Here is a 13649-nt window from a genome sequence, read left to right on the forward strand (position 1 = left end):
GCACATGATGCAAAGAATAAAATAGGTGCACCAAGGTCGCTGGATGGCTAAGCTAAGCAACCCAAGTGGCCGGCACAAACACCTGGCCCATCTAGGAGTGACACTGCAGTGTCAGACAGGATGGCACTTCAAAAAATAGTCCCCAAACAGCACATGATGCAAAGAAAAAAAGAGGTGCACCAAGGTCGCTGGATGGCTAAGCTAAGCGACCCAAGTGGCCGGCACAAACACCTGGCCTATCTAGGAGTGGCACTGCAGTGTCAGACAGGATGGCACTTCAAAAAATAGTCCCCAAACAGCACATGATGCAAAGAAAAAAAGAGGTGCACCAAGGTCGCTGGATGGCTAAGCTAAGCGACCCAAGTGGCCGGCACAAACACCTGGCCCATCTAGGAGTGGCACTGCAGTGACAGACAGGATGGCACTTCAAAAAATAGTCCCCAAACAGCACATGATGCAAAGAAAAAAAGAGGTGCACCGAGGTCGCTGGATGGCTAAGCTAAGCGACCCAAGTGCCCGGCACAAACACCTGGCCCATCTAGGAGTGGCACTGCAGTGTCAGACAGGATGGCACTTCAAAAAAATAGTCCCCAAACAGCACATGATGCAAAGAAAAAAAGAGGTGCACCGAGGTCGCTGGATGACTAAGCTAAGCGACCCAAGTGGCCGACACAAACACCTGGCCCATCAAGGAGTGGCACTGCAGTGTCCGACAGGATGGCACTTCAAAAAAATAGTCCCCAAACAGCACATGATGCAAAGAAAAAAAGAGGTGCACCAAGGTCGCTGGATGGCTAAGCTAAGCGACCCATGTGGCCGGCCTCCCTCCACATTTTTGTTCTCCATCTTTTAATTTCTGGAATTATATGCCAATAATAAATCAATAGCAATGGCCTACTGTACCATACTGCTATATATATATATATATATATATATATATATATACTGGTGGTCAGCAAAATTCTGCACTGTCCTCCTACTACATACTGCGCACAACTACAATGAATGCAGCACAGATATGGATAGTATACTTGACGACACAGGTGTAGAGCAATGGACTACTATACCGTACTGCTATATACAGTATATACTGGTGGTCAGCAAAATTCTGCACTGTTCTCCTACTATATACTACACACAACTACAATGAATGCGGCACAGATATGGATAATATACTTGACGACACAGAGGTAGAGCAATGTACTACTGTACAGTACTGCTATATAAAGTATATACTGGTGGTCAGCAAAATTATGCAATGTCCTCCTACTATATACTACAATGCAGCACAGATATGGAGCATTTTTCAGGCAGAGAACGTAGATATTTTCAGCACACTGAGCACAGATATTTGCAGCACACTGAGCACAGAAATTTGCAGCACACTGAGCACAGAAACTGAGAGAATGCAGCCATGTTCTCTCGCTATCATCTCCAATGCACAAGTGAAAATGGCGGTGACGCACGGCTCCGTATATAGAATACGAATCTCGCGAGAATCCGACAGCGGGATGATGACGTTCGGGGGCGTTCTGGTTAACCGAGCAAGGCGGAAAGATTCGAGTCTGCCTCGGAACCGTGTAAAATGGGTGAAGTTCGGGTGGTTCGGATCTCGAGGAACCGAACCTGCTCATCTCTAGTATTAACAGGCACAGGTAAAAGACCATTACACTCATATGTATATAATCTGCAGGAAAATCAGTGTCAGAGCAGGGCTCACTGCTGTACTCCTCCCAGAACCCCTGTTGTCATGTGAGGGAGCAGGACCAGTGGTAGTAGAAAGTAGAGCGCTGACCGAATGCTCAGGGAGGCTCTAATCACTGAAGCTGTACTACTGACCACAGGGTGCTGTTTAATCTTCTGCTCCCCAGGTCCTTGAGCCTTGAAAAATAGTACTGCTTACACACCCCTCCCTTTATGGCCCTGTGGAAAACTAACATTTGATATCTGAGTTTCAGTACCACAAATTTCATATCGTAACGTCAGGAAGCAATGGGGAGTAAGTGCTTGGTAGAGCTAAATGATCTAGTCACACATCACTGTTGATTTGGGGATCAGAGAGTCATTAAGTATAGAAGGGGGAGAGGCTAGAATAGCCTTAAACAAATTGTCAAAAGACAAGGTTAAATCAGGGCCGTCTTAACAGCAGTGTGGGCCCCTGGGCAAAGCAATTCACCGGGGCCCCTGCCCATCTTCCAGCAGTAGAGGTAGGAGGTGCTATCAGCAGCAGCTTTGATGTCCCGCGTGCGGTAGGGGGTGTTCTATCTTCCGCTTAGCATGTAGGGCCTTTAATAAACAAACGGTGGGAGATGGAGTGGGATGGGGAACAATAAACTGTAGAAGGAGGAATTAGGCTGAAAGAAGGGGCCCTGGTACATGACTTCCAGGGTGGTAGGGGGTGTTTAATACCTAGGTGGATAGTGGAGTGACCTTTGAAAAACCTGCAGGTTCTACAGCGAAACGCGTCAGGTTTATTCCAGATCACATTGTCTATTGGAAGCTGCATGGGCTACATCCGAACCTTTAGTGGACTTTGATCACAATTCACAGATGACTAGGCAGACAACTCATGCCTACCGGTGACACCATATTTCCAACTCAGCATTGAGGATTCCGAAACCTGGTGAGGACCTAGGATCCCAGAGATTCCACCCATACAAAGGGACGCTATCCAGAGGACTCCTTCCCTCCAGCGGTAATCATTGTGATAACTATCACCATCAGAACTGTGCCACCAGTTCTACTGTTCATTCTGATCTTATTCATCTGAAGTCCACACCAATTAAGGAACGGACACTCACCTCAGTAGCCCCTTGGTGATTCTAGTTATTGATCTTAATATCCATTTTTAATTCATTGTATCAGCATTGTTATGCATTTTTTATTTTCATTTATATGTTATTAAATATTTTGGTACCTTCCATTTTCAGTCCATTCATCTCCATGTGTTCCAACCGATTGAGATTGCTCGGTTTAATCTATATCTAAATTGTTGATTGTAGCGCTGCTATTTTGTTTGTTGTAGGGGGTGTTTAATACCTAGGTTGATAGTGGAGTGGGCTTTTTATTCATCATTTTCCGGTGGGTGGGCAGCTTGCTTGACTGCAGATATCTCCAGTTCCTGGACAAAGATTTCTTATCTTTCAGGAGGTACTGGGGACTTGGGGATTAGAGTTCAGGAGCCAAAGGAATCCACCGACTAAAATATAAAACTGCATACCAGGCGTGTGGAGCTGGAGCAGGGACCAGATGCTCAAAGGCTGATATCTCTGGTTCTGGGCATAGTAGAGACAAGCTGCCAATGTCCACCGAAAGGAAAGAGTCCCAGCTTTTGGAGTATACCATCAGAAAACTTTAAATCAGACAGAACCTGAGATATCTGGCTGGGAAGAGCAGTTTATAAGCTCAGATGGGGACCACTGTTTTGAAGTCAAATATCTCTGGTTCCCAGGGGCAATTTTCAAAAATATGGTACTCCTGGAAAAAAGGGTCCCTCAGCTATCAGCCTAGGGCCATTATACTTCTGGGACCCTTGGGTAAGTGCCCATTGAGCCCATACGAAAGATGGCTCTGGGTTAAATCATCTGTTCAACGATGCCGGTTTAAATATTATCAATGGAGAAACAAACCAAGGAGCACACAGCTCTGAGGACCCAGAAAGTCTCTTCCTTTACTCAATCTATTAAGGCTGATTCAGGGGTGATGCACTCTGAGACAAAACACATTGCTGACACCTTCAAGGACTATTACAGCAAACTATACAATATCTAAGATACATCCCATCCGCCCCCTATTTCCAATGACAAAGTTGCTCAATACATAGCCTCTGTGGACTTCCCAATGTTCTCATCTTCAGATTGGGACTTTCTATAAAAACCCTTTACTATCTAGGAAGTAGAGCAGGCCATTTCTACATCCGCTTCCAGAAAAAGCCCTGGTCCTGACAGTTTCACGTTTTCATACCACAAAACATTTTGGGATACAGTACAGTAGGTTAGCTACCCTTCTACTTCAGGCCTTTAATGCCATCTCTGACATGATTAAATTCTCTACACAATCCCTAGAAGCCAATATTACAGTTAATCCTAATGACGGTAAAGACCCCTACCTATGACCGAGCTGCAGGCCTATTTCACTTTTGAACGTTGACTTGAAGATCTGTGCCAAGATCATAGCCACTCAACTTCAATCATTTCTCCTCAACTTGATCCATTGCGATCAAGTAGGATTTGTTTGAGGTTGCGAAGCTCGTGATAACACCACTAAGATTTATACCTCTTCCCAAGAGTAAATTCCAGCCATCCTACTGTCAACAGATGCGGAAAAGGCATTTGATAGGATTGATTGGTGCTTTATGGAGGGTGTCCTTAGACATGTGGGTTTTGGTCCCATGGGCCTTCAGAGAATCCTGGCATTATATGATAACACTTTGGCGATGGTTAGAGTTAACAGGACCTTTTCGGATCCCCTAACCATATATAATGGAACACATCAAGGTTGCCCTTTTCCCCCCCTGATTGTTATCCTATGCATGGAGGTCCTTGCAAAAGCCATTACAATGAACCCTCATATGTTAGGATCTCCTGCTCTGTGCTGCCACGTCGCCATGGCAACCGGGAGGCAAGTGTTAGCGAAGTAACCTGAGCGCAGCTTATACTCCGGTCCGGGTTTTTACTGTGCAGTGGTTACAGGCTCTGTGCACGGCAGGGAATCCGGCGCTGGTTTTGTGCTCACAGTCTGTGAGGTCTGAGTGGGGCGTGGACAGCACCTGCTATATAAACCGTCCTCTCAGGCTAGGCAAATGCTGCTGAATCTTTGTTTGTTAGTCAGTTCCAGAGAGTTAGCTAGTACTGTGTGACCTTGTATTTACTTGTTGCTTACTGCAAATAGGCCTTGGGATTCGGTACTTCATTCTGCCAATCCGGACCTAGCAGTAAGACTGGAGTCAGTTGTTTAACCTGCTGGGGTTCTTTTGCTATTCTGTGAACCCAGTAGGTTTGCGGCTGTACTCTCAGACCTGCTTGCTTAATCTTCCCTCACTGTGCAGGGCATCCAGGTGTCAGTTTAGTGGCAGTAAGCTGAACCTGTGCCCTCCAAGTGGGGGTTAGGATTCTGGATACTCTCCTTGTGTCTATATTACTATCTCTGACCAAGGAGTTTATTCCCACACCCGTTGGTAACCCTTTGGGGTTTTTTCTGTTGCTCCTAGCAACATCATTTCGTGTTCTCCACATGTTAAATCACTACATCTCGCTTCATTGTCCGCTCTATTCCATCTGAGCATTTCTGACACTAGGGAGACACCCAGTTCCTGAGCCTTTGGGCTTCCCCGTTCACTCTGTGTTTATTAGTTATTCCATCACCTCCTGTGTATGTTATGTTATACTATCTGTGAGTTTGTTTGCTTCGTATCCCTCTCTGTTTATACACCGGTATACTCCTGTTAGCACTGGTGTGCGTAACAACATATCACTACCATTTCATCTGGTTCTACTGAACACAAACTAGCTTTGTTCACCGATGACCTTCTGGCGACCGTAAGAAATCCTTTCACTTCCCTCCCACATTTAATGCTTGAATTCCAAAGGTTTAGCACCTTTTCTAATTTCAAAATCATTTTCTCATAATCTGTAGCTTTCTGCTCTTCATTCAGACCTATTTAAATGGCAGCCTAAAATATTCTCGTGGCTGGGGTGAATTAGCATTGTGAAAATTAGTTTGCTACCTAGACTACTTTCTACGTTGCAGACCCTGCAGGTCTCAAAGTCCTGGTTTCACTCAATATGCTCTTTGATGCGACAGTTAACCTGGGCGGTGAAAAAGCCACATATTAGCCATGATGTCTATCCTGATGTAAACGCGAGGGAGGTCTCCAAGTGCTTGATATGAAGACCTTCCATAAGGATATCATTCTCCATAGGGCCCTAGATGGCACCAAATCCAAAGACACTGAACAATGGGTGGCCACTGAAGGAAACTTCCTTCATATTCACCCTGAGATTGTTCCCTGTCTTCCTCTGGTCACAAAATCATAACCGCCACACTATCCTCTTGGTGATGACTTTGTCGTCTCCAACATTTCTCTTCTGACCTTGGTCTGCTGACATTTTTCCTGGCAAATTGAAACTTCCCTCCAGGTTTAGATATGTTACAGTTCAGGTTGTGGCTCTTCAGGATCTGCCAGCTGGTACTCTCATAGTGGGGTCTGCCAGTTCTCGGAGCTCTGAGAGAAAAGGTCTATTCCTTACCCTGTCTTCTGGATATAGTTATTAGTCAGACAATATCTACTTCTACCAGGCTTTCCCTTACATGAAGAGAATTTACTCCCTTTGAGAAGTTATGTGTCTCTCCTCAAACAACCACTCACATTATTTCTGCCCTCTACTCACTCCGCATTTATAACAGCCATGTCACTTTCCCTTCCTTCGCTAAAGCTTCGGAGAGGGATCTCAAATTACCATCGTCTGATAGAGATTGGCTAGGAATCTTTCAGCGGGTCTACTCTAGTTCAGCCTGTGTCACAATTATGGATATGCCGTATAAAATCCTTTCAGGCTGGTATAGGCCCCCCTCATTACCTCACAAGATATGCCCCTCTACCCCGGAACCATGTTGGAGATGTCTCAGCTCTACAAGAACTCTCCTGCATATTTAATCCTTTCTGGAAAGAAGATATAGCTATCGCCAGACTTATATTGGGTTGTGATGTCCCTGTGTAGATCCAGGCTTCTGGCTCTTCTCTCATTCATAGATCCCTGTGGCCACGTATTAAAAATCACTCTTACGTCACCTCAGTAATGTGGCCAGAGCAGTTATACCAATCCATTGTAGGTCCTACTGTCCTCCTACCCGTAAAGACTAGTTTTAAAGAAACGCCATTCTGCAGCAGATAAGTTCCCCCCCTTGGTCTCAGTGGTTGGATTATAAAGCTTCACAAAATTATAAGCATTATATGTTCTACCTGCCCACTCAACCGATTTTTTCCCTTGAGGCACCGGGTTTCCCTAATCCTGGTCAGTTTAGCTCTTAGTTGTTCTACCTCAACATACCTCTCTTTACTCTCGCAGGCTTTGTCTCCCATTTATCTCCTATCTTTCACCTACCCTTCTTCTGCTCTACCTTTTGTTTTTCTTAATATGCTTTTCTTAGTTTCATTCCGTTTTGAGTTGGCATTGTATTTTATCATCCATGTGGTCTATGGAGGTCATTCCGAGTTGTTCACTCGCAAGGCGATTTTAGCAGAGTTGCTCACGCTAAGCCGCCGCCTACTGGGAGTGAATCTTAGCATCATAAAATTGCGAACGACGTATTCGCAATTTTGCGATTACAAACTTCTTAGCAGTTTCTGAGTAGCTTCAGACTTACTCGGCATCTGCGATCAGTTCAGTGCTTGTCGTTCCTGGTTTGACGTCACAAACACACCCAGCGTTCGCCCAGACACTCCCCCGTTTCTCCAGCCACTCCTGCGTTTTTTCCGGAAACGGTAGCGTTTTTCCCACACGCCCATAAAACGGCCTGTTTCCGCCCAGAAACACCCATTTCCTGTCAATCACACTACGATCGCCTGAGCGAAGAAAAAGCCGTGAGTAAAATACCAAACTTCATAGCAAATTTACTTTGCGCAGTCGGAGTGCGGACATTGCGCATGCGCACTAAGCGGAAAATCGCTGCGATGCGATGAAATTTACAGAGCGAACAACTCGGAATGAGGGCCAATGTTCTAGCGTTTGATTTTTTTCAAATTATTCTCTGGTTACTGGGAGAAGCTGAGCAGCCGTACAGTAGAAATGAAGACACAGTGCTATTTAAGGTAAACTGCTACTAAAAATAAAATGGATATTACCAATGAAAATGTAAATATTCAATACCTACTGTATAAATAAATGTGCGGCTGATAAAGGTAATATTTCTACATTTGCTAAAAATAAAAACAATGACATGTTCCACAATGTTAAAAGAGCAAATTAGCACACATTCAAAATATGCAGAACAATACACTGGTGCAAAACACTGATTTTTAGGTCTGGTTTGTACTTTGTACCCACATCCATACAGTCCTTAATTAAGATGACTTACATTTGTTGAGGCTGTGGATCCATGGCTAGAGAGATGGCAGATGGAACATGCTGGTGTGTCTGGGCAAGATTCAGTTTTCATTTTGGGGTGCAGAGGAGTCACTGTAGCATTAATGGAAGGTGCTAATAAGTGTTTTGGGAACATGTTTCATGGGGAAATCTCCCCCTAACTTCTTCAGAAGTAATACTGCGGTGAGGAGGAAAGCAACCGGTACAGTCTGATTACTACGAGGAGGTGAGCTACCGGTACAGTCTGATTACTGGTAGGAGGTGAGCTACCGGTAGAGTCTGATTACTGGGAGGAGGTGAGCTACCGGTAGAGTCTGATTACTGTAAGGAGGTGAGCTTCCGGTCCAGTCCGAATACTGGAAGAAGGTAAGCTACTGGTACAGTCTGATTACTGGAAGGAGGTGAGCTACCGGTACAGTCTGATTACTACGAGGAGGTGAGCTACCGGTACAGTCTGATTACTGAAAGGAGGTGAGCTACCGGTACAGTCTGATTACTACGAGGAGGTGAGCTACCGGTACAGTCGGATTACTGGGAGGAGGTGAGCTACCGGTACAGTCGGATTACTGGGAGGAGGTGAGCTACTGGTACAGTCTGATTACTGAAAGGAGGTGAGCTACTGTTACAGTCTGATTACTGGGAGGAGGTGAGCTACTGTTACAGTCTGATTACTACAGGAGGTGAGCTACTGGTACAGTCTGATTACTATAAGGAGGTGAGCTACCAGTACAGTCTGATTACTGGGAGGAGGTGAGCTACTGGTGCAATCTGGTTACTGGGAGTAGGTGAGCTACTGGTACAGTCTGATTACTGGGAGGAGGTGAGCTACCGGTACAGTCTGATTACTGGGAGGAGGTGAGCTACTGGTACAGTGTGATTACTGGGAGGAGGTGAGCTACTGGTACAGTGTGATTACTGGGAGGAGGTGAGCTACCGGTACAGTCTGATTACTGGGAGGAGGTGAGCTACTGGTACAGTGTGATTACTGGGAGTAGGTGAGCTACCGGTACAGTCTGATTACTGGGAGGAGGTGAGCTACCGGTACAGTCTGATTACTGGGAGGAGGTGAGCTACTGTTACAGTCTGATTACTGGGAGGAGGTGAGCTACTGGTACAGTCTGATTACTGGGAGGAGGTGAGCTACTGGTACAGTCTGATTACTGGGAGGAGGTGAGCTACTGGTACAGTCTGATTACTGGGAGGAGGTGAGCTACTGGTACAGTCTGATTACTGGGAGGAGGTGAGCAACTGGTACAGTGTGATTACTGGGAGGAGGTGAGCTACTGGTACAGTCTGATTACTCGGAGGAGGTGAGCTACTGTTACAGTCTGATTACTGGGAGGAGGTGAGTACTGTTACAGTCTGATTACTGGGAGTAGGTGAGCTACTGGTACAGTGTGATTACTGGGAGGAGGTGAGCTACCGGTACAGTGTGATTACTGGGAGGAGGTGAGCTACTGGTGCAGTCTGATTACTGGGAGGAGGTGAGCTACTGGTGCAGTCTGATTACTGGGAGGATGTAAGCTACTGGTACAGTGTGATTACTAGGAGGAGGTGAGCTACTGGTACAGTCTGATTACTGGGAGTAGGTGAGCTACTGGTACAGTGTGATTACTGGGAGGAGGTGAGCTACTGGTACAGTGTGATTACTGGGAGGAGGCGAGCTACTGGTACAGTCTGATTACTGGGAGGAGGTGAGCTACCGGTACAGTCTGATTACTGGGAGGAGATGAGCTACTGGTGCAATCTGATTACTGTGAGGTGAGCTGCTGGTGCAGTCTGATTACTGGGAGGAGGTGAGCTACTGGTACAGTGTGATTACTGGGAGGAGATGAGCTACTGGTACAGTGTGATTACTGGGAGGAGGTGAGCTACTGGTACAGTCTGATTACTATAAGGAGGTGAGCTACCAGTACAGTGTGATTACTGGGAGTAGGTGAGCTACTGGTACAGTCTGATTACTACAGGAGGTGAGCTACTGGTACAGTCTGATTACTATAAGGAGGTGAGCTACCAGTACAGTGTGATTACTGGGAGTAGGTGAGCTACTGGTGCAGTCTGATTACTGGGAGGAGGTGAGCTACTGGTGCAGTCTGATTACTGGGAGGATGTAAGCTACTGGTACAGTGTGATTACTAGGAGGAGGTGAGCTACTGGTACAGTCTGATTACTGGGAGTAGGTGAGCTACTGGTACAGTGTGATTACTGGGAGGAGGTGAGCTACTGGTACAGTGTGATTACTGGGAGGAGGCGTGCTACTGGTACAGTGTGATTACTGGGATGAGGTGAGCTGCTGGTGCAGTCTGATTACTGGGAGGAGGTGAGCTACTGGTACAGTGTGATTACTGGGAGGAGATGAGCTACTGGTACAGTGTGATTACTATAAGGAGGTGAGCTACCAGTACAGTGTGATTACTGGGAGGAGATGAGCTACTGGTACAGTGTGATTACTATAAGGAGGTGAGCTACCAGTACAGTGTGATTACTGGGAGGAGATGAGCTACTGGTACAGTCTGATTACTATAAGGAGGTGAGCTACCAGTACAGTGTGATTACTGGGAGTAGGTGAGCTACTGGTACAGTGTGATTACTGGGAGGAGGTGAGCTACTGGTACAGTGTGATTACTGGGAGGAGGTGAGCTACTGGTACAGTGTGATTACTGGGAGGAGGTGAGCTACTGTTACAGTCTGATTACTGGGAGGAGATGAGCTACTGGTACAGTGTGATTACTGGGAGGAGGTGAGCTACTGGTACAGTGTGATTACTGGGAGGAGGTGAGCTACTGGTACAGTCTGATTACTGGGAGGAGGTGAGCTACTGGTACAGTGTGATTACTGGGAGGAGGTGAGCTACTGGTGCAGTCTGATTACTGGGAGGAGGTGAGCTACTGGTGCAGTCTGATTACTGGGAGGAGGTGAGCTACTGGTACAGTGTGATTACTGGGAGGAGGTGAGCTACCGGTACAGTCTGATTACTGGGAGGAGGTGAGCTACTGGTACAGTGTGATTACTGGGAGGAGGTGAGCTACTGGTGCAGTCTGATTACTGGGAGGAGGTGAGCTACTGGTGCAGTCTGATTACTGGGAGGAGGTGAGCTACTGGTACAGTGTGATTACTGGGAGGAGGTGAGCTACTGGTGCAGTCTGATTACTGGGAGGAGGTGAGCTACTGGTACAGTCTGATTACTGGGAGGAGGTGAGCTACTGTTACAGTCTGATTACTACAGGAGGTGAGCTACCAGTACAGTGTGATTACTGGGAGGAGGTGAGCTACTGGTACAGTGTGATTACTGGGAGGAGGTGAGCTACTGGTACAGTCTGATTACTGGGAGGAGGTGAGCTACTGGTGCAGTCTGATTACTGAAAGGAGGTGAGCTACTGGTACAGTCTGATTACTGGGAGGAGGTGAGCTACTGGTACAGTCTGATTACTACAGGAGGTGAGCTACCAGTACAGTGTGATTACTGGGAGGAGGTGAGCTACTGGTGCAATCTGATTACTGGTAGTAGGTGAGCTACTGGTACAGTCTGATTACTGGGAGGAGGTGAGCTACCGGTACAGTCTGATTACTGGGAGGAGGTGAGCTACTGGTACAGTGTGATTACTGGGAGGAGGTGAGCTACTGTTACAGTCTGATTACTGGGAGGAGGTGAGCTACTGTTACAGTCTGATTACTGGGAGGAGGTGAGCTACCGGTACAGTGTGATTACTGGGAGGAGGTGAGCTACTGGTACAGTCTGATTACTGGGAGGAGGTGAGCTACTGTTACAGTCTGATTACTGGGAGGAGGTGAGCTACTGGTACAGTGTGATTACTGGGAGGTGGTGAGCTACTGGTACAGTGTGATTACTGGGAGGAGATGAGCTACTGGTACAGTGTGATTACTGGGAGTAGGTGAGCTACTGGTGCAGTCTGATTACTGGGAGGAGGTGAGCTACTGGTACAGTGTGATTACTGGGAGTAGGTGAGCTACTGGTACAGTCTGATTACTGGGAGGAGGTGAGCTACTGGTACAGTGTGATTACTGGGAGTAGGTGAGCTACTGGTACAGTCTGATTACTGGGAGGAGGTGAGCTACTGGTACAGTCTGATTACTGGGAGGAGGTGAGCTACTGGTACAGTGTGATTACTGGGAGTAGGTGAGCTACTGGTACAGTCTGACTACTGGGAGGAGGTGAGCTACTGGTACAGTCTGATTACTGGGAGGAGGTGAGCTACTGGTACAGTGTGATTACTGGGAGGAGGTGAGCTACCGGTACAGTGTGATTACTGGGAGGAGGTGAGCTACCGGTACATTGTGATTACTGGGAGGAGGTGAGCTACTGTTACAGTCTGATTACTGGGAGGAGGTGAGCTACTGGTACAGTGTGATTACTGGGAGGAGGTGAGCTACTGGTACAGTGTGATTACTGGGAGGAGGTGAGCTACTGGTACAGTCTGACTACTGGGAGGAGGTGAGCTACTGGTACAGTCTGACTACTGGGAGGAGGTGAGCTACTGGTACAGTGTGATTACTGGGAGGAGGTGAGCTACTGCTACAGTATGATTACTGGGAGGAGGTGAGCTACTGGTACAGTCTGATTACTGGGAGGAGGTGAGCTACTGGTACAGTGTGATTACTGGGAGGAGGTGAGCTACTGGTACAGTCTGATTACTGGGAGGAGGTGAGCTACTGGTACAGTCTGATTACTGGGAGGAGGTGAGCTATTGGTACAGTGTGATTACTGGGAGGAGGTGAGCTACTGTTACAGTCTGATTACTGGGAGGAGGTGAGCTACTGAAACAGTCTGATTACTGGGTGGAGGTGAGCTACTGGTACAGTCTGATTACTGGGAGGAGGTGAGCTACTGGTACAGTGTGATTACTGGGAGGAGGTGAGCTACTGGTACAGTGTGATTACTGGGAGGAGGTGAGCTACTGGTACAGTGTGATTACTGGGAGGAGGTGAGCTACTGGTACAGTATGATTACTGGGAGGTGAGCTACTGGGAGGAGGTGAGCTACCGGTACAGTTTGATTACTGGGAGGAGGTGAGCTACTGAAACAGTCTGATTACTGGGAGGAGGTGAGCTACTGGTACAGTCTGATTACTGGTAGGAGGTGACCTACCAGTACAGTCTGATTACTGGAAGGAGGTGAGCCACCGATACATTCTGATTACTGGGAGAAGGTGAGCTACTGGTACAGTGTGATTACTGGGAGGAGGTGAGCTACTGGTACAGTCTGATTACTGGGAGGAGGTGAGCTACTGGTGTAGTCTGATTACTGGAAGGAGGTGAGCTACTGGTATAGTGTGATTACTGGGAGGAGGTGAGCTACTGGTACATACTGATTACAGGGAGGTGTGATTACTGGGAGTAGGTGAGCTACTGGTACAGTCTGATTACTGGGAGGAGGTGAGCTACTGGTACAGTGTGATTACTGGGAGGAGGTGAGCTACTGGTATAGTGTGATTACTGGGAGGAGGTGAGCTACTGGTACATTCTGATTACAGGGAGGTGTGATTACTGGGAGTAGGTGAGCTACTGGTACAGTGTGATTACTGGGAGGAGGCGAGCTACTGGTAC

The 13649-nt window shown here is 47.0% G+C and overlaps 1 protein-coding gene across 1 annotated transcript in view; it reads right to left on the minus strand.

The window, feature by feature from the left end:
* The window catches only part of LOC134944426 (uncharacterized), a 231442-nt gene that overhangs the window by 202695 nt on the left and 15098 nt on the right, over positions 1-13649 (minus strand).

Source organism: Pseudophryne corroboree, chromosome 7 (genome assembly GCF_028390025.1).
Source record: "Pseudophryne corroboree isolate aPseCor3 chromosome 7, aPseCor3.hap2, whole genome shotgun sequence".
NCBI lineage: Eukaryota > Metazoa > Chordata > Amphibia > Anura > Myobatrachidae > Pseudophryne > Pseudophryne corroboree.